Raw genomic sequence first — 26,465 nt, 5'->3', positions numbered from 1 at the left:
TCAATGGAGAGAAACTTAAATCAATCCCACTGAAATCAGGGACAAGACAAGGCTGCCCACTCTCTCCATATCTCTTCAATATAATACTTGAAGTCCTAGCCAGAGCAATAAGACAACTAAAGGAGATCAAGGAGATACAAATCAGAAAGGAAGAGGTCAAAGTGTCACTATTCGCAGATGATATGATAGTCTACATGAGTGACTCCAAAAATTCAACCAGAGAACTCCTTCAGCTGATAAACACCTTCAGCAAATTGGCTGGATACAAAATCAACTCAAAAAAATCAGAAGCCCTCCTGTATACCAAAGACAAAAGGGCCGAGAAAGAAATTAGGGAAACAACACCCTTCACAATAGCCACTAATAACATAAAATACCTTGGGTGACACTAAGCAAGCAAATGAAAGACCTGTTTGAGAAAAACTTCAAGTCTCTGAAGAAAGAAATTGAAGAAGATATCAGAAGATGGAAAGATCTCCCGTGCTCATGGATTGGTAGGATTAACATTGTGAAAATGGCCATCCTGCCAAAATCAATCTACAGATTCAATGCAATTCCCATCAAAATACCAACTCAATTCTTTTCAGACCTTGAAAAAAAGATTCTCAGCTTCATATGGAGAAACAAAAAACCTAGAATCTCCAAAACAATTCTGTACAACAATAGATCATCTGGAGGTATCTCCATTCCCGATCTCAAGCTCTACTACAGAGCAATAGTAATAAAAACTGCATGGTACTGGCATAGAAACAGAAAGGAGGATCAATGGAACCGAATAGAAGACCCAGAAATAAACCCACACACCTATGAATACTCAGTTTTTGACAAAGCAGCCAAAACCATTCAATGTAAAAAAGATAGCATCTTCAACAGATGTTGCTGGTCTAATTGGATGTCTACATGCAGAAAAATGAAAATAGATCCACATTTATCACCCTGCACAAAACTAAAGTCAAAGTGGATCAAAGACCTCAACATAAAACCAGATATGCTAAATCTGTTAGAAGAAAAAGTAGGGGAACAGTCTAGAACTCATTGGCACAGGAGACAACTTCCTGAACAGAACTCCAACAGCACAGGCTTTAAGAGCAACAATCAATAAATGGGACCTCATAAAACTGAAAAGCTTCTATAAAGCAAAGGACAACATCATCAAAACAAAATGACTGCCTACAGATTGGGAAAGAACCTTCACCAACCCTTTATCTGACAGAGGGCTAATATCCCGTATATATAAAGAAATAAGAAGCTGAAAAGCAGCAAACCAAGTAATCCAATTAAAAAATGGGGAACAGAGTTAAACAGAGAATTCTCTGTAGAGGAATATAGAATGGCAGAGAAACACTTAAAGAAATGTTCAATGTCATTAGCCATTAGGGAAATGCAAATGAAAACGACCCTGAGATTTCACCTTACACCCATCAGAACGGCCAAGATGAAAAACTCAAATAACAACACATGTTGGAGAGGTTGTGGAGAAAGGGGAACCCTTCTCCATTGCTGGTGGGAATGTAAACTGGTACAACCACTTTGAAAGTCAATCTGGTGCTTTCTCAGACAATTAGGAATAGCACTTCCTGAAGATCCAGCTATACCACTGCTAGGCATATACTCAAAATTTGCTCAAGTACACAATAAGGACATTTGCTCAACCATGTTTGTAGCAGCTTTATTTGTAATAGCCAGAACCTGGAAATGACCCAGATATCCATCAACGGAGGAATGGATACAGAAATTGTATTTTTACACAATGAAATGCTACTCAGCAATCAAAAAGGAGGAAATCATGAAATTTGCAGGCAAATGGTGGGATCTAGAAAAGATCATTCTGAGTGAAGTATCCCAGGAGAAAGACAAACATGGAATATACTGGCCTATATAGACCTAAAAAATAGGATAATGATACATATGAAATGAAATGAAATAATGAAATGAAATAATGAAATAATGAAATCTATACACCTAAAGAAGATAATCAAGAAAGCAGACATGGGGTATGATGATCTGTCCTCATTTAGAAAGACAAATGGGATATGCATTGAACGTATGACAGAAGTCTACCGCAGAAAGCATCTGAAAGACTCTACCTAGAAGTGCTTCAAAGTAGATACTAAGACTCATAACCAAACCTCGGCAGAGTGAGGGAATCATATGAAAGAAGGGGAGTTTGATGTGGAAAGGATAGGAGCTCCACAAGGACCAAAAGTATCTGGGCACAGGGTCTTTTCTGAGATGGACACTCAACCAAAGACCATGAGAGGATAAAACCTAGAACCTCTGCTCGGATGTGACCCGTGATAGCTCATTAATTAATTGGTTTCCCATAGTATGGGGAACAAGGACTATTTCTAACAGGAACTCAATGACTGGCTCTTTGACCTCCCCACCTCCCAAGGGAGGAGCAGCACTGGTAGGCCACAGAGGAGGACTTTGCAGCCAGTCCTGAAAATACCTGACAAAAGGGAGTCATATGAAAGGGGAGGAGGTCCTCCCCTATCAGTGGACTTGGAAAGGGGCAGGGAGGAGATGAGGGAGGGAGGGTGGAATTGGAAAGGGAATGAGGGATCTAGCTGGGATACAGAATTAACAAAATGTAACTAATGAGAAAAATAAAATTAAAAAAAATACTTGAAAACCGAATACAAGAATACATCAAAATATCATCCACTATGACCAAGTAGGCTTCATTCCAGGTATGCAGGGGTGGTTCAATATATGGAAATCCATCAATGTTATCCACCATATTAACAAACTGAAAGAAAAAACCACTTGATAATCTCCCTAGATGCTGAAAAAGCATTTGACAAAATCCAACATCCATTCATGTTTAAAGTATTGGAGAGATCAAGGATACCAGGCACATATCTAAACATAGAAAAGGCGATATACAGCAAACCTATAGCCAACATCAAACTGAATGGAGAGAAACTTAAAACAATCCCACTGAAATCAGGGACAAAACAAGGCTGCCCACTCTCTCCAAATCTCTTCAACATAGATCTGAAAGTCCTTGCTAGAGCAATAAGACAGTTGAAGGAGATCAAGGGGATACAAATTGGAAAGGAAGAAGTCAAATTATCACTATTTGCAGATGATATGATAGTATATGTGAGTGACCCCAAAAATTCTACCAGAGAACTCCTATAGGTGATTAACACCTTCAGCAAAGTGGCCAGATAAAAAATTAACTCAAAAAAAAATCAGTAGCCCTCCTGTATACAAAAGACAAAAGGGCTGAGAAAGAAATTAGGGAAACAACACCCTTCACAATAGCCACAAAGGACATAAAGTACCTCGGAGTAACACTAACCAAGCAAGCCAAAGACTTGTATGAAAAAAAAAATTTCAAGTCTCTGAAGAAAGAATTAGAAGAAGATATAAGAAGATGGAAAGATCTCCCATGCTCATGGCTTGGCAGGATTAACATAATTAAAATGTCCATCTTACCAAAAGCAATCTACAGATTAAATGCAATTCTCATCAAATTACCAACACAATTCTTTACAGACCTTGAAAGAAAAATTCTCAACTTCATATGGAATAACAAGAAACCCAGAATTGCTAAAACAATCCTGTACAACAACAGAGTGTCTGGAGGTATCTCAATCCCTCATTTCAAGCTCTACTATCGAGCAATAGTAATAAAAATGGATGGTATTGGCATAGAAACAGAATGGTGGAACAAGGGAACTGATTATAAGACCCAGAAATAAACCCCCACACCTATGGAAACTTGATTGTTGACAAAGTAGCCAAAACCATTCAGTGGAAAACAGCATCTTCAACAAATGGTCCTGGTTCAACTGGATGTCTACATGCAGATAATGAAAATAGATCCATATTTATCACCCTGCAAAAAACTAAAGTCCAGGTGGATCAAAGACCTCAACATAAAACCAGGCCCACTAAATCATTTAGAAGAAGAAGTGGGGAAAAGCCTAGAACTCATTGGCACAGGAGACAACTTCCCGAACAGAACACCAACAGCACAGGCTCTAAGAACAACAGTCAATAAATGGGACCTCATGAAACTGAAAAGCTTCTGTAAAGCAAGAGATATTGAAGTCAGAACAAAACAACAGCCTACAGACTGGGAAAGGATCTTCACCAACCCTATATCTGACCAAGAGCTGATATCCAGAATATATAAAGAACTAAAGAGGTTAAAAAGCAACAAATCAAGTAATCCAATAAAAAAAGTGGGGTATGGAGCTAAATAGAGAATTCTCTGTAGAGGAACATAGAATGGCAGAGAAACACTTAAAGAAATGATCAATGTCTTTAGCCATCAGGGAGATGCTTGAGATTTCACCTTACATACATCAGAATGGCAAAGATCAAAAACTCAAGTGGCAACACATGCTGGAGAGGTTGTGGAGAAAGGGGAACCTTCCTCCATTGCTGGTGGGAATGTAAATTTGAACAACCACTTTGGAAATCAATCTGGCGCTTTCTCAGACAATTGGGAATAGTGTTTCCTCAAGATCCAGCTATACCACTCCTAGGCATATACTAAAAGATGTTCAAGTACACAAGGACATTTGCTCAACCATGTTTGTAGCAGCTTTATTCATAATATCCAGAACCTGGAAACAACCCAGGTGTCCATCAGTGGAAGAATGGATACAGAGATTGTGGTGCATTTACACAATGGAATACTACTCACGAATTAAAAACAAGGAAATCATGAAATTTGCAGGCAAATGGTGGGATCTGAAAAAGATCATTCTGAGTGAGGTCTCCCAACAGCAGAAAGACACACATGGTATAAACTCACTTATAAGTGTATACTAGACCATAGGATAAACATACTAAAATCTGTACACCTAAACAGAAAAGAAGACCCGGGGTAAGATGATCAATCTTCACTTAGAAAGACAAAGGGAATGGACATTGGAAGTTGGAAAAAACAAGTAACAGGACAGGTGCCTACCACAGAGGGCCTCTGAAAGACTCTACTCAGCAGTGTATCAAAGCAGATGCTCATAACAAAACTTTGGTCAGAGTGCAGAAAATCTTAGGAAAGAACAGGGAGATAGTAAAACCTGGAGAGGACAGGGGTTCGCCAAGGAGAGCAACAGAACCCAAATATCTTGGCACAGGGGTCTTTCCTGAGACTGATATTCCAACCAACAACTATTCATGGATATAAATAGAACCCCTGCTCAGAGGTAGTCCATGGCAGCTCAGTATCCAACTGGGTTTCCTAGTAAGAGGAACAAGGACTGTTTCTGACATGAACTCAATGGCTGGCTCTTTGACCTTCCCTCACCTCCTGAGTGAGGAATAACCTTGCTAGGCCACAAAGGAAGAGACCTGATAAACTAGGGTCAGATGGAAGGGAAGGAGGACATCTTCTATTGGTGGACTTAGAGAGGGGCAGGGAAGAGATGAGGGAGGGTGTGTGGGCTTGGGAGGGAATCAAGAAGGGGGCTACAGCTGTGATACAAAGTAAATAAACTGTAACTAATATAAAAAATAAAAATTTAATTAAAAACAAAAACAAAAGGATTCTGTGTTCTTATATTTTCCCATTGTCTTTTAAAAACCTGTTCAGTATATATAATGTTACATGTAAGTACATTTTCAATCCTGACTACTTTAAAATAACAGTCAAGTTATTGAATACCATCATGGTATTTTCAAAAACTCTGTTTTGGCAGATTCCCTTCCTCTTTTACCCACTGTCCTGCCTTCACACCATTTTCCTATTTGTAATTCCCTGCATTCTACTGTCTTTCACTGTCCATGTTTCTGTCCTTTTGTACTCCAGCCATTTCCTGAGAATCTTTCTTTTAATCACTTAGAAATGCTTTGGACCTTTATTCATATTTATAATTATTCATAAACATTTATGTATATATTACAGACTAAAACCCATGTGGAAGAAAGAACACAATATTTTGTTTGTTTTCTTTCATTTTATTTTGTCTTTTCAAGAATGGACTGCCTCACATAATGTTGCATTTTCTAGATTTATATATTTTCTCGCTAATTTTTAAATTGATTTTTTTTTCTTTACTGCAGAATAAAATTCCATCATGTGCATTTATATTTTCAGTATACGTTCCCTTGTCGGTGGACTTTAGGATAACTCCACTTCTTTACTATTGGAAGTTGGACATGGGTGTGAAGTAACTCAGATCAGATATGAAGTCATTTGGGTAAATGCCAGAAATGATGTGGCTGTATAATCTGTCAATTTCATTTTTAATTTTTGAGAAGAATATATTCTGATTTTTATGAAATCTATAGTCTTTTACTCTTCTTTCTATGAGGGTTCCTCTCCTTTTTTCACACAATTAGCATTTGTCAGATTTCTTCTTTTAAATTTTTATTTTATTTTTATTAATTAGTTTATTCTCTTATATCCCAGCTCTAGCCCCCTTCCAAATCCCCTCCCTCTCTCACCCTCCTTCTTCTTCTCCTATACCCCTCCCCCTGTCCAATGATAGGGGAGGTCCTCCTCCCCTTCCATCAGACCCTAGTCTATCTGGTCTCTTCAAGATTGGCTTCTTTGTCTTCCTTTGTGGACTGGTAAGGCTGCTCCCCCCCTCAGGTGGGGATCAAAGAGCCAGCCCATGAGCTCATGTCAGAGACAATCCCTGTTCCTATTACGGGGGAACCCTCTTGGACAGTGACCTGCCATGGGCTACTTCTGTGCAAGTTACTTCCAAGTTGTTTGAAGTATCAGTCTCAGAAAAGCCCCCTGTGCCCATATTTTTTGGATCTGTTGATCTCCTTGTGGAGCTCCTGTCCCCTCCAGGTCTTTCTCTCTCCCCATTCTTTCATAAGATTCTCTGCATTCTGCCCACATTTTGGCTGTGGATCTCAGTATATGTTTTGATATCCTGCTGGGTAGAGTCTTTCAGAGGCCCTTTGTGGTAGGCTCCTGTCCTGTTCCCTGTTTTCTTCCTCTTTCCATGTTCATCTCATTTGCCTTTCTGAATGAGGATTAAGCATCTTACCCAGGTTGCTATTTTGACTAGTGATTTGTCTCAAGATTAATTTTACCTTTGCATTTCTATGACAGGATTTCTCTTTTGAGCCTTTGTTCTATGCATTAGCCTTTCATTAACTTATTGGTTACCAAGCAGGTGTTTTGTTTGTTTGTTTGGTTTGGTTTGGTTGTTTGGTTACTTGGTCTCAGTGTTTTAAATAAATACAAACAGGTAAAATAATAAAACATAATAGAGGGTTTGGAGATGAACTAGAAGAATCATGGCCACCTTTTTGACAATAGTGTCAAAGTGTACAGGGATCTAGGACATTTTTGACATTAGCTCTCAGTAGTTATTGTCACCAAGTATTTTTTTTTTATCTGACAGATATGTATAGAAAATTTTCCATCATCTACATACAGACATTCTTCTTTTCCTCTTTAGTTCCTACGTTCATGGTAATATGAAAGTAAATCTTGTACTAGATTATAGAACCCTTTAGACACTTATAAAAAGCAATACATTAAGGTGGGAAGTGAAGAACTCAATGAAGAAGTAGAGGATACCTCTTCAAGTTTTATTCAGTTAAATTCATTTTATGGTTTCTTTCCAAGCTATTATAGGTTATTTATAAGAAATGCAAGAAAAATATTACAAAATTCTAAAACAGACATGCAAAATTATCTACAAGAAAAAAAAATTGCTTTTAACCCCAGAGCCATCTCTCCAGCCCCAGAACATTGACCATAATAGATTATGGTGGTCAGTGGAAGGTTGTGTTTGACATATAATATGGAACTATGCTAAACACAATATTCCCAAATCATATCCAAGTAAGCCAGTGATCACATATCCACAGGAAAATAGCGCAGTTTCTTTGTTAACATTGTGGTTTTGTTTTGTTTGTTTTATTTTATTATTACTGAAAATTGAACCTAGTGTATTCATTGTACCTTTTATCATTAACAGCTATTTCACCAGCCCCATTTTACTTTCTATTTTGAGATATGGTCTTACTGAATTATCCAGGCTGGCCTTGAACTTATTCTGTAGCCCAAGCACAGGCTAGGCTTGGGCTTACCATTATCCCATCTCTTCATCCCAACTTTTGCCAATTAAATCAACAGTATCCAGGCTTTGGGCATTTGAGAAATTATACCTTGAAGACCTTACAATTTCTAATTTCTAGGAAGTATATAATTTTTTGCTAGGAAGCATGAATTACATGCTCTTAGAGAAGCATTATGAGTGTAATGGGCTAAATCATACAATGATGCATATCTCCATGTAGAAAAATTTTAGTCTATAGAGTCATATGGTGATAACAGAGAATCTGATTATACTATAAATTATACCAGAATTCGTAGAAAGAAAGCAACAATCATAATTCTAGATTTATAAAGTTTCCTGAACAGGAAACTTAGTTTACTACCAGACTTGTATAAAAATCTATTCATTGCTCATGCAAGCTCAGACATGAAAATCATGTTCAAATAGATATCTTCTGCTTTGATCCAGCAGTACCTGGATCCCAGAAATCACCCTTTTGGTGTTGTAGATCCACTATCTGCTCTCAATATAAAAACTTTAAAATCCTAATGTCAGTAGGATATTTACATCCTACTAGCACTGATCTTAGACTTCTCAGACTACATTATGCATTCAATAAACTTTTTTTGTTTTGTTTTGCACACCCAGACTGTAGCATTTTGCTATAGCTAGAAGCCTGCTGAAACATAATCCATCTGCAGTAATGACAAAGAGCACAGAGGTTGGAATTTCTGATTTCTTCTGAGGTCTTTCACTAACCTAACTGGTCATGCCTTGTTTGAGTGGATACAGAGGAGAAATAGTGCACTTACTAAGAATTCAATAAAAGAAGATATAGGAAACACTGATCACGTTCCCACATTTGCTTAAACTGTCGCAAGCAAAGTTCTGACTCAGGTAACAGCACTCCAAAGCTTTCAAGTGACATGAAAATGGAAAATCTTTTTGGAAGATCACTTGGAAGACTGAGACAGCATTTCTAGGGAAGACTTTTATTAGAGTCTTATAACTAATATAACAAATGCCTACAAACTGGGTGTTTTTACCACAATTGAAATTAAATTTTCCATAGTTCCACACATATGTCAAGGTGATCACATGTCACATTTCCTCTAAAGGTTACAAAGGTGACCCGTCTTTTAGATACTGATGATTCAAGGTGTTACTTCTGTGGAAACATGACTCCAGTATTTGCCTCCCTCTCTCTGGGACCTCTTATTTCCCTCTCTCTCTTTCTCTCTGTGTGTGTTTGTGTGTGTGTTTTCCAAGCTATCAATAGTAAATACGAATATTTTCCTGGAGATATCCTCAGTTCCAGTGCCTGAATCCATATAGTGGCTTGTGTTATAATCTTGGCTCTGGCAAGTTTGCAAGTTGCAGATTCTTAAGAAATGCCAGCAAACTAGTTTAGCCAACTGCTATACTCTAGGCCAGTGGAAGATCCCACTTCAATATTAATGTCAATGACACCAGAGAAATGACACTTGAAGTTGGCCCATGTTTCCTCTCACACAGGCTCACATGTGCATACATACCCTAAACCACATGTGCACAATATAAATATGAATACGCACATAAATAAATAAGGATAATTGATATTGGAACTAGAACACACTGAAATGAGCCACAGTGATCAAATCTGGAGATTGACAACTTAAGTAAACCTGTGGATACCCTTGACTTAGCTTAATCTGCTATGTGCTATAAAATTCCTGCTACTATTCAACACAACAAACAGAAAGAGTGAAAAGCTTGAGATGAAGGTATAGGATGATCCATTGTCTCATGAGAGCTTGTCCTTCTGGATGAGATCTTGCTTTTCACATGACAGAGTGTCAGTGCTAAAGACCTCAGAGAAGAAGACTTAGGGGTTCTAAGGCCTTTCTTTTCAACATCACTATATTAGGCTCCAACATATGGATTTTGATGGGACAATGATATGTAGTCCATTGTCACTTTTCCCATTAATAGTCACATTTACAAACTTTAGGTGAAAAACTGCATATAAATGCATATATATGTATATATAATATATATACATATGCAAACAGATACATACCTATATATGTGTGATATATGTATACACATGCAATGCATGTGATATATATCTATACATATATATACACATATGTATATACAGATATATATACATATGTGTATATATATGTGTATGTATGTTTGTATGTCTCTGCTTGCATATGTATTTTGGATGTAGCACTTCCCATCAAGCACTATAATCGCAGCACCCAGAACATGCTGAATGTGTGGGCAGAGCATCCTTGCCAACTTTGTCTTATGTGGTGAATTTCTGCTTCTCCAAGGTCATACATAGAGAACATTGCTGGGCTTCCTGGAGTAGAGTGTCAGTGCCTGGCATCTCCTAGGAACACAAAAGCCTAAGAAAGGCTAAGGTTTATAAAAAAGTTGCAGAGATTTATATAATTTCAGTAAACTTTGAGCTTTTATTGTTTACAGACACTCAGGATATTGATCCAAATGACAGTTTACTGTCATTTTCGGTCTATTTGTTTGTAGGCATTGAAGGGTGAGAGTAAACAGAAAGTGCTATATAGATGTGTGAAACTGTCAAAGATAGAACATAAAAAATAAGAAAATGCAGTAAAACTCAGACCAAAATTAGATGGAATAACCTATAGTAGTATTTCTGCCAAGAATGTATAAAAAAAATTGTGAAAGCAAGTTATAAAATGTTTACTCCATTTGGATGCATAAAGCAATGTTATATTTTTACTAACAACAGAAAAATTACTAAGGGAATTGGATTCATTACTCTTAATTACTAACTGACTTTACAATTTTGGAAAGTATAAGTGATATTTCTAATTACTATTTCAGTTTCTACTCTCTAGGAAAGTTTGTAAGTTAGGAAAATCTGGAATATTTTTGATAGCATAATATATATAAGCAAAAAAAATCACCAGCAACATTAATGTACAGCTTTAATGAAATAAGTAAATAAAACCTTTGCAGTTCATTACCATTCTCATCTTCTTTCCAAACTGCTTATGACAGTTCTTCTATCAAACGTAAAATCTTGCAATTTTGTGATTTTTCTGACTCTGCTAAATTGAGATTTCCATCCTATTTTAGTGAATGCACCTTCCCACCATTTTATTTACCTTGCATGTAGATAAAAATAAGATAAAAGTAAGAATCGGCAGGAAAACTGATACATCAGACAGTAAACAGGTTTGCAAGTTTTTGGTAAGGAATGGTCACGAACTCTTGTTACAAATATGAGATAGAGGCCGTCCATGGTAGAACAGGGAAGAAAGAGCTTTTCTAATGAGAAGCATCAATGGATTCTGTGACGCATCTTTTTGTCTAATATGCTCCAGGATATATTACTGATGCTTTGCCTCTGTTCCAAAAAAAAAAAAAAAAAAAAAAGAAAGAATTTTTACTGTAGCAGATTAGGCCTTGGGGAAGGACGGTTCAGTTTCTTTTCAAATTATGTGTTTCAGGCCTCATTATGAAAAGTAATTGTAGTCTGGAAGTGCAGCTGAGCTAACTCAGCTGTTCTGACACAGCCCTTTGACCTCAGATTATGGGCAACTATTTGGAATGTGGTGTTTTTTAATTACAAGGAGTAAAAACAGGTATCAGGTGTTACTATCTTTTGCCAGGGAATGTGGTAGAAATCTGATTCCAGATCTTCCCTCGTGTCAATCAAGTAGCTGGAGGTTATGTTAACATTGCAAGTTAGCAGTGTCTGTAAATCTATGATTCAGGAAGTGATTTGTTTCCCTTGTTATAGTCTGTATTTAATACTCTCATTGGAACTGTCAACTAAGAGGATTCATGACAAGTTTTATGTGGTTTGCTTTCTTATACAAGAAGATGCAATAGGTTTGGGTTATTTTTCTTTCCCAGTTTTTGATCTCTCTAATTTTCACAACAATTTATCCTGACTTTGTATTGAAGAACATCTACGATATTCTGCTTGAATTTTTGTTTGTTTGGTTTGTTGGGTATTTTATGACAAAGTATTCTGTGTACTGGCTGGCCTCTAATGCACTTTATAGACAATTTGACCTAGAAGACTTAGTGATCTCAGTGCTATGTTTAAGGGTGTGTACTGACATACCACGTCTTATTACTTTTTAAAAAAATAAATGTCGGATTCGGCAAGATGGCAGCGCCAGAACGACTCTCGTCTGACCAGCAGCACAGCAGGATCGGCACAGTGATCAGCAGTCAGTACTCATGGCCCTGAAACACAAGTGATTGTGTTTCCCAGGTGAGAGGATACCCGATGGTGGGGGATTCAATCAGCTTTCACTCACCCAGCTAAACCACGGAAGAGATCCTGGTTCCACCGGGCACTTGGTTGCCAGCCCAGAGCCACATAGCAGCTTGCTCTGATCACTGAACCAGACTGAACTGTGGGCACCACAACATCAGAGATTGAGATTTCCAGTTGAGCGATAACCCCACGGAGCAAGAAACGATTGGGACCAACCTTAGGTCACCCAGACATCCCCTGGAAAAGACTTGGGGTTCCACTGGTGCCCAGGAGCCAGCCCAGAGACAGAGCACGGGACCCAGGTGCCAGCACAGAGTCGTGCCTGCACCTGACTCACTGCCCCAGATAGAACTGTGGACCCCAGGACACCAGAGACTGAGTTTCACTGTCGGGTGCAAACCCACAGGGAGAGAAACAGCTGGTCTTATGTCAGATCCCTCAGCCAATACCACCACCCCACAAAGGTCTCTGGAAAAATTAACCAGTTTCAGCAGATGACCAGGCATCGAATCCCCAGAAAGGCAGAAAGGTGGAGCCACATAAGTCTGTGCCTGTGTGTTCTACTCGCCATCACAAACAGAATAGCTGTCACCAAAGCAAAGACTGGGTGTCCCTGTCAGGAGGAAACCCCACAGCAGAGCGGGGGGGGGAATCATCAAGTCCAATGCTCAGGACACCAAGTTCCAAAAGACTTTCTGGATTCACACAGACTCTAGGCTCTAGCCTTCTACTGCAAGCATGAGCACTGTGCTCACCTGCCATTATTGAGTACTGACAGGGCACTGGGGCACACAGCCTCATCTTCAGACACACAAAAGCCAGAGAGCCATTACAGCAGCCCTCAGCTACTGTGCCAAGGATCAACCAGTTATCCCTAGCTAGATTGACAAAACTGTGGGAATCCCTGGTTCTTCAAGAGGGCTGCACCCAAAAATTACACCTTAAGATTAACAGCTGCTGCTCACTAAATTCAGAGCAAGAAATCCAGCAGCAGGGCAGCCATCACCAGGACCTCTCCTGATGAGAGGAGAGCCTTCCTGAACATCACAGTTAGAAAAACAGGTCCAAACACCTGAAATGAACTGTGACAATTCCTGAGAAGCACCACCATTCAGCTGACCATACCCAAAAAGCAGAGGAGAACTTCAGAACCCCGCCAAGTGGATTCTCCCCACCCCAGGACCAGCAGGCACCAGAAATTAACAGACAACACCTGAGACAGAGAGATGGGTAGAGGCCAGCGAAAAGGCATAACAAACAAAAGGCAAAGCAATATAGCATCCCCAGAACCCAGTTATCGAGGGGCAAGTAGCCCTGGACAGCCTAACATAAGAGAAATTCAAGAAGATGACCTTACATCTGTGCTTATGAAGAGGTTAATGGAGGAAGCAAATAAAATGCGTAAAGATCTAGGGAAGATATAATAAAACAGATTATGGTCATCTGTAAAGAAATACATGAAGATGCAGCCAAACAGCTTGTGGCGTTCAGAGAGGAAATGATTAAATCACTGAAAGAAATAAAAGAAACAGAGGAATGTTAAAACAAATAGCTGAAGGAATTGAAGGGAAACAGGAAAATATAGTCAGACAGGTGAAGGAAATCAAAAAAACGGCTCAAGATCTGAAGATAGAATTGGAAAAATTAAAGAAAACACAAACGGAGGAAATCATGGAGAGGGAGAACCTAGGAAAGAAAACAGGAATTACAGAGGTTAGCATAACCAATAGACTACAAGAGATGGAAGAAAGAATCTCAGGTGTGGAAGATACAATGGAAGAAATCAATGTATCCATCAAAGAAAATAATAAATCTAAAAAATTCCTGACACAAACCATCCAAGAAATCCAAGACAACATAAAAAAAGACAAAACCTAAGAATAATAGGAATAGAGGAAAAAGAAGATTCCCTGAAAATTTCCCCAACTTAAAGGGGAGGCCTATAAGAATACAAAAGGCCAACAGAACACTCAATAAATTAGAACAGAAAAGAAAATCCTCCCATCACATAATATTCAAAACAGTAAGTATACAAAACAAAGAAAAAAAATACTATAAGCTGCAAAGGAAAAAAAGGCCAAGTAACATATACTGTCAAACCCAGTATATGAGAATCACACCTGAGTTCTCAACAGAAATTATGAAAGCAAGAAGAGCTTGGACAGATATCATGAAGACACTAAGAGAAAACAGATGTCAGCCTAGGCTACTGTACCCAGCAAAAGTCTCAGTCCTCAATGACAGAGAAAACAAGATATTCAATGGCAAAAACTAATTTCAACAATACCTAAACACAAATCCAGCGTTACAGAAGATACTAGAAGGAAAAAGACAACCCAAGAAATCTAACTACTTTCAAGAAAACATAGAAATAAAATAACCTCTCTACAGAAAAACCAAAAGTAGCCAAACACACAAACACACTACCATAGCAAACATCAATATCAAAGGATCTAACAGCCACTGGTCATTAATCTCTGTCAACATCAATGGACTCAATTCTCCAATAAAAAAATACAGACTAATAGAATGGATGCATAAACAAGACCCAGCAATCTGTTGCATACAAGAAAAACACCTAAATCACAAAGATAGACATTACCTGAGAGTAAAGGGCTGGAAGAAAGTTTTCCAAGCAAATGGGCCCAAGGAGCAAGCAGGAGTAGCCATTCTAATATCTAATAAAATAGATTTTTCAGCCAAAATTAATCAAAAGAGATAGAGAAGGACACTTCATACTCATCAAGGGAAAAATCCACTAGGAAGATATCGCAATCCTGAACATCTATGCCCCAAATGCAAGGCACCTACATTTGCAAAAGAAACTTTAATAAAACTAAAACCCACATAGACCCCCACACATTAAAAGTGGGATACTTTAACACCCTGCTCTCCACAAAGGACAGGTCAAAAAAACAGAAATTAAACAAAGAAACAATAACTCTGATAAAGATCATGAATCAAATAGACCTCACAGACATCTACAGAACCTTTCACCCAAACACTAAAGAATTTACCTTCTTCTTAGCACCTCATGGAACCTTCTCCAAAATAGACCATATAGTTGGTCACAAAGCAAGCCTAAACAGATACAAGAAGATTGAAATAATCCCATGCATCTTGTCTGATCACTGTGGACTAAAGCTGGACCTCAATGACAAAAATAGCAAAAGGCCTACATACACACGGAAACTGAACAACTTGCTACTAAATGACAGCTAGGTCAGAGAAGAAATTAAAGTCTTCCTGGAACTCAATGAAAATGAAGGCACAACATAACCAAACTTGTGGGACACAATGAAAGCAGTGCTAAGAGGAAAGTTCATAGCAATAAGTGCTTTAGGAAGAGATTCGAAACATTTCATGCAAGCAACTTAATGGCTCACTTAAAAGCCCAAGAAGAAAAAGAAGCAGACACACCAAAAAGGAGTATACGGCTGGAAATAATCAAACTCGAGGCTGAAAACAAAAAATTAGAAACAAATAAAATAATTCAAAGAATCAATGAAATCAAAAGCTGGTTCTTTGAGAAAATCAACAAGATAGACAAACCCTTAGCCAAACTCACTAAAAGGCAGAGAGAAACTATGCAAATCAACAAAAACAAAAACGAAAAGTGGGACATAACCACAGGCACTGAAGAAATTCAAACAATAATTGGGTCTTACTTCCAAAGTCTATATGCCACAGAATTTGAAAATCTAAATGAAATGGACAATTTTCTAGACCGAGTCTACATGCCAAAGCTGAATCAGGACCAGGTAAACCAATTAAATAGTCCTATATCCTGTAAGGAAATAGAAGCTGTCATCAAAAGTCTACCATGCAAAAAAATCAGGTCTAGATGTTTTCAGCGCAGAATTCCACCAGACCTTCAAAGAAGAGCTAACACCAATACTCTTCAAACTATTCCACAAAATAGAAACAGAAGGAACACTACCAAACTCATACTATGAATCACCTTGGTACCTAAACCTCACAAATACCCAACAAATAAAGAGAATTTCAGGCCAATCTCCCTCATGAACACTGATGCAAAAATACTCAACAAAATACTTGCAAACCGAATACAAGAACACATCACAGATATCATCCACTACGACCAAGTAGGCTTCATTCCAGGCATGCAAGGGTGGTTCAATATGTGGAAATCCATCAATGTGAACCACCAAATAAACAATTTGAAGGAGAAAAACCACATGATCATCTCCTTAGATGCTGAAAAGGCATTTGACAAAATCCAACATCCATTCATGTTTAAAGTCTTGGAGAGATCAGGGATACAAGGCACATACCTGAACATAGTAAAGGCAAAATACAGCAAACCTATACCCAATATAAAACTCAATGGAGAGGAGGCGCAAGATGGCGGTGCTGGGAGGACTCTCATTCTGAGCAGCAGCAGCAGGATCAGCACAGTGACCAGTAATCAGAACTCGCGGCCATAAAACACAGTCATTGTGTTTCCCAGGTAAGAGGATACCCCACCGTGGGGGATTCAATCAGATTTTAACTCACCTGGCTAAACCGCGGAAGAGATTCTGGTTCCACCAGACACTTGGCTCCCGGCCGCCAGCCACAGCCACAGCCCAGAGCCACAAGCCAGTGTCTCTGGTCACAGTCCCAGACTGAACCTTGCGCACCACACTATCAGAGACTGGAATTTTCAGTCGAGAGATAACCCCAGGGTACAGGAAACGATTGGGACCAGCCTTAGGTCACCCAGATATCCCCTGGAAAAGACTCGGGCTCCACGGGCACCCCAGAAGCCAGCCGGGAGCCAGAGCCAGGGACCCAGGCTCCAGCACAGAGCCCTGCCTGCCTGCGCGCCTGATTCGCCGCCTGAGATAGAACTGTGGGCACCAGGGCACCAGCGAATGAGTTTCACTGTCCAGTGCAAACACACAGGGAGGGAAACGGATGGTCTGATCTCAGAGCACTCAGCCGACACCCCCAGCCTGAAAAGGTCCCCGGAAAATTACCCAGCTTAGGGAGGCATCCAGGCTCCCAAAGGCTACAAAGGTAGACACAGGCAGTTTCTGCACACCAGACAGCTGGCAGAGACTGAGCCGCCATCACTCAGCTGTGCTCCAGGCACAGGCAGTTTCTGCAGCCAGCCAGCTGGCGGACACTGAGCAGTGTGCACCAGGGCAAAAAAAGACACTGGGAGTCCATGTCTCCAGAGAATCCACAGGGAAAGAAGGAAACTGGACTGACTTAAATCACCCAATCCTTCCCTAGAAAAAGTCTAGCAGACCAGTGGGGCTGAGGTGCCATCACTGAGCTGTGCTCCAGACACAGGCACAAACAGTTGCTGCGCCTGATGTCCAATTGGGTCACAGCAGCTGATCATTAAATTTACAACAAGAAACACAGAAACAGGGCAGCTGCCCTCAGGACTTCCCTCTCGACTAACAAAGACCACAGTTACCACTCGGGTCTATATCCCTGAGGTGAGCAACTCCTGAAAAAACACCAGCCATCCAGGGACTATACCCAAAAAGCTAAGAAGACATCGTTCAGGAAAAACCAACTTTCTGCAAAGGGGATTCTCTCCACCACAGGATCCCAGGAACAACCAGAATATAACCCCAAACACCTAAGATAACACAATGGGTAGAGGCCAGCATAAAAGCTCAAGCAACAAAAGACAGAGCAATATGGCATCTCCAGAACCCACTTACCCAGGGGCAAGTAGCCCTGGACACCCTAGCATAACTGAAATCAAAGAAGATGACCTAACAACTATGCTCATGAAGATGATAACAAAGGAAACAAATAAGATACATAAAGACATAGAGGAAGATAAACTCAAACAGAATATTGCCATCCGTAAAGAAATAGAGGAAGCTGCAGCCAAACAGTTTATGGCCTTTAGAAAGGAAATGCTTAAAGCACTGAATGAAATAAAAGAAACAGAGTTGAAGGAACTAAAAGAAAAACAGGAAAGTACAATCAGACAGGTAAGGAAGTAAACAAAACAACTCAAGACCTAAAGATAGAATTGGAAAAATTAAAGAAAACACAAATGGAGGAAATAATGGAAAGGAAGAATCTAGGGAATAAAACAGGAACTACAGAGGTAAACATAACCAACAGACTATAAGAGATGGAAGAAAGAATCTCAGGTGTAGAAGATACAATGGAAGAAATCAAAGTATCTGTCAAAGAAAATGTTAAATCCGAAAAATTCGTGACACAGACGGTCCAAGAAATCCAAGACAATATGAAAAGACAAAACCTAAGAATAATAGGTATAGAGGAAAAAGAAGACTCCCTTCTCCAAGGCCCAGAAAATATTTTCAACAAAATCATTGAAGAAAATTTCCCCAATCTAAAGGAGAGGCCAATTAGAATACATGAGGCCTACAGAACACCCAACAAATATGACCAGAAAAGAAAATCCTCCCGCCACATAATAATCAAAACAGTACAGAACAAAGAAAAAATACTAAAAGCTGCAAGAGAAAAAGGCCAAGTAACATATAATGGCAAACCCATTAGAATCACACCTGACTTCTCAACAGAGACTATGAAAGCCAGAAGGGCCTGGACGGATATCATGCAGACCCTAAGAGAACACAGATGTCAGCCCAGGCTACTATACCCCGCAAAACTCTCAGTCCTCATAGATGGAGAAAACAAGATATTCAATGACAAAAACAAATTTCAACAATACCTACAAACAAATCCAGCATTACAGAAGACACTGAAAGGGAAAATGCAACCCAAGAAAGCTATCTACATTCAAGAAAACACAGAAAATAAATAACCTCACTACAATAAAACAAAAAGCAACTAAGCACACAACCATATGACCACAGCCAACATCAAATTCAAAGGATCTAACAGCCACTGGTCATTAATCTCTCTCAATATCAATGGACTTAATTCTCCAATAAAAAGACACAGACTAACAAAATGGATGTGTAAACAAAACCCAGCAATCTGTTGTATACAAGAAACACACCTATGTCACAAAGATAGACATTACTTGAGGGTAAAGGGATGGAAGACGGCTTTTCAAGCAAATGGACCCAAGAAGCAAGCAGGAGTAGCCATTCTAATATCTGATAAAATAGACTTTCAACCAAAATTAATCAAAAGAGATGGGGAAGGACACTTCATACTCATCAAGGGAAAATTCCACCAGGAAGACATCACAATCCTGAACATCTATGCCCCAAATACAAGAGCACACACATTTGTTAAAGAAACATTGATAAAACATAAATCACATATAGATCCCCACACATTAATAGTGGGAGACTTCAACACCCCAGTCTCAACAAAGGACAGGTCAACAAAACAGAAATTAAACAAAGAAACAATGTCTCTGACAGAGGTCATGAATCAAATGGACCTAACAGACATTTACAGAACTTTACACCCAAACACAAAAGAATTTAACTTCTTCTCAGCACCTCATGGAACCTTCTCCAAAATAGACCATATAGTGGGTCACAAAGCAAGCCTCAACAGATACAAGAAGATTGAAATAATCCCCTGTATCTTGTCTGATCACCATGGAATAAAGCTGGACCTCAACAATAACAGAAATAGCAAAAGCCTACACACACATGGAAACTGAACAACTTGTTACTAAATGACAGCTGGGTCAGGGAAGAAATAAAGAAAGAAATGAAAGTCTTTCTTGAAATCAATGAAAATGAAGACACAACATACCCGAACTTGTGGGACACAATGAAAGCAGTGCTAAGAGGAAAGTTCATAGCACTAAGTGCCTTCAAGAAGAAATTCGAGACAGCTCATTCAAGCACCTTAATGGCTCACTTAAAAACCCTAGAAAAACAAGAAGCAGACACACCAAGAAGGAGTAGACAGCTGGAAATAATCAAAATCAGGGCTGAAATCAATAAATTAGAAACAAATAAAACAATTCAAAGAATCCATGAAACCAAGAGCTGGTTCTTCGAGAAAATCAACAAGATAGACAAACCCTTAGCCAAGCTAACTAAAAGGCAGAGAGACACCACCCAAATCAACAAAATCAGAAATGAAAAGGGGGATATAACTACAGACACTGAGGAAATCCAAACAATCATTAGGACTTACTTCAAAAGTCTATATGCAACAAAATTTGAAAATCTAAATGAAATGGACAATTTTCTTGATCGATTTGACTTACCAAAGCTGAATCAGGACCAGGTAAATCAATTAAATAGTCCTATATGCCCCAAAGAAATAGAAGCGGTCATCAAAAGTCTCCCATCCAAAAAAAGCCCAGGACCAGATGGCTTCAGTGCAGAATTCTACCAGACCTTCAAAGAAGAGCTAACACTAATTCTCTTCAAACTATTCCACAAAATAGAAACAGAAGGAACATTACCAAACTCATTCTATGAAGCCACAGTCACCTTGGTACCTAAACCTCACAAAGACTCAACAAAAAAGAGAATTTCAGGCCAATCTCCCTGAAAAAATACTTAATAAAATACTTGCAAACCGAATCCAAGAACACATCAAACATATTATCCACTATGACCAAGTAGGCTTCATCCCAGGTATGCAGGGGTGGTTCAATATACGGAAATCCATCAATGTGATCCACCATATTAACAAACTGAAAGAAAAAAAAACACATGATAATCTCCCTAGAGACTGAAAAAGCATTTGACAAAATCCAACATCCATTCATGTTTAAAGTATTGGAGAGATCAGGGATACAAGGCACATATCTAATCATAGTAAAGGTGATATACAGCCAGCCTATAGCCAACATCAAACTGAATGGAGAGTAACTTAAAGCAATCCCACTGAAATCAGGGACAAGACAAGGCTGCCCACTCTCTCCGTATCTCTTCAACATAGTGCTGGAAGTCCTTGCTAGAGCAATAAGACAGTTGAAGGAGATCAAGGGGATACAAATTGGAAAGGAAGAAGTCAAATTATCACTATTTGCAGATGATATGATAGTATATGTGAGTGACCCCAAAAACTCTACCAGGGAACTCCTACAGCTGATAAACACCTTCAGCAAAGTGGCCGGATACAAAATTAACTCAAAAAAATCAGTAGCACTCCTGTATACAAAAGACAAAAGGGCTGAGAAAGAAATTAGGGAAACAACACCCTTCACAATAGCCACAAATGACATAAGGTACCTCAGAGTAACCCTAACCAAGGAAGTCAAAGACTTGTATGAAAAAAATTTCAAATCTCTGAAGAAAGAATAACAGAAATAGCAAAAGCCTACACACACATGGAAACTGAACAACTTGTTACTAAATGACAGCTGGGTCAGGGAAGAAATAAAGAAAGAAATGAAAGTCTTTCTAGAAATCAATGAAAATGAAGACACAACATACCCGAACTTGTGGGACACGATGAAAGCAGTGCTAAGAGGAAAGTTCATAGCACTAAGTGCCTTCAAGAAGAAATTCGAGACAGCTCATTCAAGCACCTTAATGGCAAACCAAGTAATCCACTTAAAAAAATGAGGAACAGAGCTAAACAGAGAATTCTCTGTAGAGGAATACGGAATGGCAGAGAAGCACTTAAAGAAATGCTCAACCTCACTAGCCATTAGGGAAATGCAAATCAAAACAACCCTGAGATTTCACCTTACACCCATGAGAATGACCAAGATCAAAAACTCAAGTGACAACACATGCTGGAGAGGTTGTGGAGAAAGGGAAATCCTTCTCCACTGCTGGTGGGAATGTAAACTTGTGCAACCACTCTGGAAATCAATCTGGTGCTTTCTCAGACAACTAGGAATAGCGCTTCCTCAAGATCCAGCCATACCACTCCTGGGCATATATCCAAAAGAGGCTCAAGTACACAAAAAGGACACTTGCTCAACCATGTTTGTTGAAGCTTTATTTGTAATAGCCAGAAGCTGGAAACAACCTAGATGCCCCTCAACTGAAGAATGGATGCAGAAATTGTGGTACATCTACACAATGGAATATTACTCAGCAATGAAAAATAAGGAAATCATGAAATTTGCAGGTAAATGGTGGGATCTGGAAAGGATCATCCTGAGTGAGTTGTCCCAGAAGCAAAAAGACGCACATGGTATATACTCACTCATATAGACATACAACATAGGACAAACCCACTAAAATCTGTGCATCTAAAGAAACTAAGCAAGAGAGAGGACCCTAACTAAAATATCCAATCCCCATCCGGAAAGGCAAAGAGGATGAACATCAGAAGAAGAAGAAAACAGGAAACAACCTAGGAACCTACCACAGAGGGCCTCTGAAAGCCTCTGCCCTTCAGACTATCAAAGCAGATGCTGAGCCTGATGGGCAACTGGTGGGCAGAGTAAATGGAATTTTATGTAAGAACTGGGAAATAGTAAGAGCTGGAGAGGACAGGGTCTCCACAAGGAGAGCAGCAGAACAAGAAAATTTGAACACAGGGAACTTCCCAGAGACTCATACTCCAACCAAGGACTATTCATAGAGATAACCCAGAACCCCTGCACAGTTGTAGCCCAGGGCAGTTCAGAGTCCAATTGGGTTACATAGTAATGTGAAGAGGGACTGCCTCTGACATAATCTGATTGGCCTGCTCTTTGATCACCTCCCCCTGGGGGAGAGCAGCCTTACCAGGCCATAGTAGAGGATAATGCAGCCACTTTTGATGAGAACTGATAGACTAAGTTCAGAAAGAAGAGGAGAACCTCCCCTATCAGTGGACTTGGGGAGTGGCATGCATGCAGACGGAGGAGGTAAGGTGGGATTGGGACGGGAGGAAGGAGGGGCTTATGGGGGGATGCAGAATGAATAAAGTGTAATTGATGAAAAATTAATAAAAAAATGAAAAAAAAGAAAAAAACTCAATGGAGAGAAACTTACATAATTCCCACTGAAATCAGGGACAAGACAAGGCTGCCCACTCTCCATATCTCTTCAAAATTGTTCTTGAAGTTCTTGATAGAGCAATAAGACAGTTGAAGGAGATCAGGGGGATACAAATTGGAAAGAAAGAAGTCAAAATATCACTGTTTGAAAATGAAATGATAGTATACATGATTGACCCCAAAAATTCTACCAGAGAACTCCTACAACTGATTAACACCTTCAGCAAAGTGGCTGGATAGAAAATTTACTCAAAAAAATCAGTAGCCCTCCTGTATACAAAAGACAAAAGGGCCGAGAAAGAAATTAGGGAAACACAGTAGCCACAAAGGAAATAAAGTACCTTGGTGTAAACCTAACCAAGCAAGTCAAAGACTTGTATGAAAAAAGTTTCAAGTCTCTGAAGAAAGAATTGGAAGAAGATATCAGAAGATGGAAAGATCTCCCATGTCCATGGCTTGGCAGGATTAATATAGTAAAAATGGCCATCTTACCAAAAGCAATCTACAGATTCAATGCAATTCCCATTAAAGTACCAACACCATTCTTTACAGATTTTGAAAGAAAAATTCCCACCTTCATATGGAACAACAAGAAACCCAGAATTGACAATTCTCTACAGTAAAAGATCTTTAAGAGGTATCTCCATCCCTCATTTCCAGCTGTACTAAAGAGCAACAGTTATAAAAACTGCATGGTACTGGCATAGAAACAGACTGGTGGATTAATGGAATCAAATAGAAGACCCTGACATAAATCCACACACTTATGGACACCTGATTTTTGACAAAGATGCCAAAACCATACAATGGAAAAAAGACAGCATCTTCAACAAATGCAGCTAGTCTAACTGGATGTCTACATGTATAAAAATGCAAATAGATCCATACTTATCACAAAACTAAAGTCCAAGTGGATCAAAGACCTCAACATAAAACCAGACACACTAAACCGTTTAGAAGAAAAAGTGGGGAAGAGCCTTGAATTCCTTGACACAGGAAACAACTTCCTGAACAGAACACCAACAGCACAGGCTCTAAGAGCAACAATCAATAAATGGGACCTCATAAAACTGAAAAGCTTATTTGTAATAGCCAGAATCTGGAAACATCCCAGATGCCCCTCAGTGGAGGAATGGATGCACAAATTGTGGTATATCTACACAATGGAATATTACTCAGCAATAAAAAACAAGGAAACCATGAAATTTGCAGGTATGTGGTGGGATCTGGAAAAGATCATCCTGAGTGAGCTATCCCAGAAGGTGGAAGATGCACACGGTATATACTCACTCATATAGACATATAATATAGGATAAACCTACTGAAATCTCTACACCTAAAGAAACTAATCAAGAGGGAGGACTCTTGCTAAAATGCTCAATTCCTATCCAGATAGGCAAAGAGGATGGACATCAGGAGGAAAGAGCGAACAATTCAGTAGACTGACACAGAGGACCTCTGAAAGGCTCTGTCCTGCAGACTATCAATGTAGATACTGAGACTTATGGGCAACCTTTGGGCAGAGTGCAGGGAGTCTTAGGAAAGAAGTGGGAAACAGTAAGATCTGGAGAGGATAGTAACTCCACAAGGAGAGCAACAGAACCAAAAAATCTGAGCACAGGGGTCTTTCCTGAGACTGATATTCCAACCCAGGACTATGCATGGAGATAACCTAAGACCCCTGCACAGATGTAGCCCATGGCAGTTCAGTATCCAAGTGGGTTCCATTGTAATAGGAACAGGGACTGTCTGACATGAACTGATTGGCCTGCTCTGTAATGACCTCCCTCTGAGGGGGAAGCAGCATTATCTGGCCATAGAAGAAGACAGTGCAGCCGCTCCTTATGAGACCTAATTGACTAGGATCAGAAGGAAAAGAAGACCTCCCCTATCAGTGGACTTGGGGAGCCGCATGCATGTAGATGGTGGAGGAAGGCAGGGATTGGGATGGGAGGAGGAAGGGAACCACAGGAGGGAAACAAAGTGAATACAATGTAATTAAAAAAGAATTAAAAAATATTTCAAATTAAAAAAATAAAATAAAATAAATGTCCACTGTCAGTTTTCAAATGTGCCCTATGTACTAGATTGTCATTTTCTATATTGTGCCACTCAGATCACAAATGTGCCTTGCATTACTATGCAGAGAAAGGAAACTGTGACCATTATCTTACATTTGCAATGAAAAGAAGTGAGGACAATGACCTCTTAGCTCTGCCACTGACATGTTCCAGACTCTCCAGACATATGATGTATTAAAATGCCACTATTCCTTACTTGGCAGCACATTAAGAATGTTCCCCAACTAAACATCAGAATCATCCTAAAAGACTCCAGAGAGTGGAGCACGGCTCATACATAGTAGATGATAAATAGACTTTGAAGATAAAGACAGCATAGCTGAAAAAGGAAATGAGATTGATAAATTAATAAAACACCTCCAGCATGGTACTAGTTTCTTCCCTCCATACACTAAAATTTCTTAGCCTTTTTTTTTTTTTTTTTGCTTATGTCTGTTTTCATTTCCTCCTCTTCTTCTCTCCCTCTCTCTCTCTATTTCTCCCTCTCTTTTCATTATGTATTCTGGCTGATCTAGTGACAGGATTCTCTGGGTTCAGGTGTTAGTGCCACAACTGGATTACTAGATAGTTATGCCCTCAGGCTGCCTCACTGTGAGAACTGCACACACATGTACTTTCCTGGGGTTTGTTAGTTATATTTATAGTTCCTTATGACCAGAAAACATACAGTAAACAGTTTGCAACTATATTTACACTATAAATAAGTAATTGTTATTATGACATTGTAAACGTTTTCATGAAGAGAAATGAATTACATGAAATGATATTAATTTCCATATAAGAATTATCATATGAAACATTAAGATATGGGCTCCACAGGGCAAATTTATGTTACTGAAAGAAACAGAGAGCATGTGTTCCTTCCATTTACTTTAAGGGAAAATATTACTTTTGATCCAGTTGTATAAAAGTTTCAGTAAATAGTATTTTCACTGAAGAAATGTTCGATGTGATTTGAGTAAGGAAATAGCTCTTTTAGGACATATTCATGTCTGATTGGTCTTGATTGATTGTTCTGTCGAAAGCCACAGCAGTAGGTTATATTGACAAACCAAACATCATAAGTTGCTCATGGCTGAGTGTGGTTGTGGTGTTGAAAAGGGCATTTTTTAATGTAATTAGAAAGAAAAGGAGAAAATGAAAAAAGAAGCTGTAATTCCTTAAATTGCTAGTTTTCACAGACTCAAAATACTCAGTCTATTCAGAGACTTCAGCAGAGTATCGAAGCAGATGAGGGTATTGAAGAGACTGATAACCAAACTTTGGGCAGAATGCAAGGAATCTTCTGAAAG

The sequence above is a fragment of the Meriones unguiculatus genome, chromosome 3, assembly GCF_030254825.1.
Source record: "Meriones unguiculatus strain TT.TT164.6M chromosome 3, Bangor_MerUng_6.1, whole genome shotgun sequence".
Taxonomy (NCBI): Eukaryota; Metazoa; Chordata; class Mammalia; order Rodentia; family Muridae; genus Meriones; species Meriones unguiculatus.
This window is presented reverse-complemented; position numbering follows the sequence as displayed.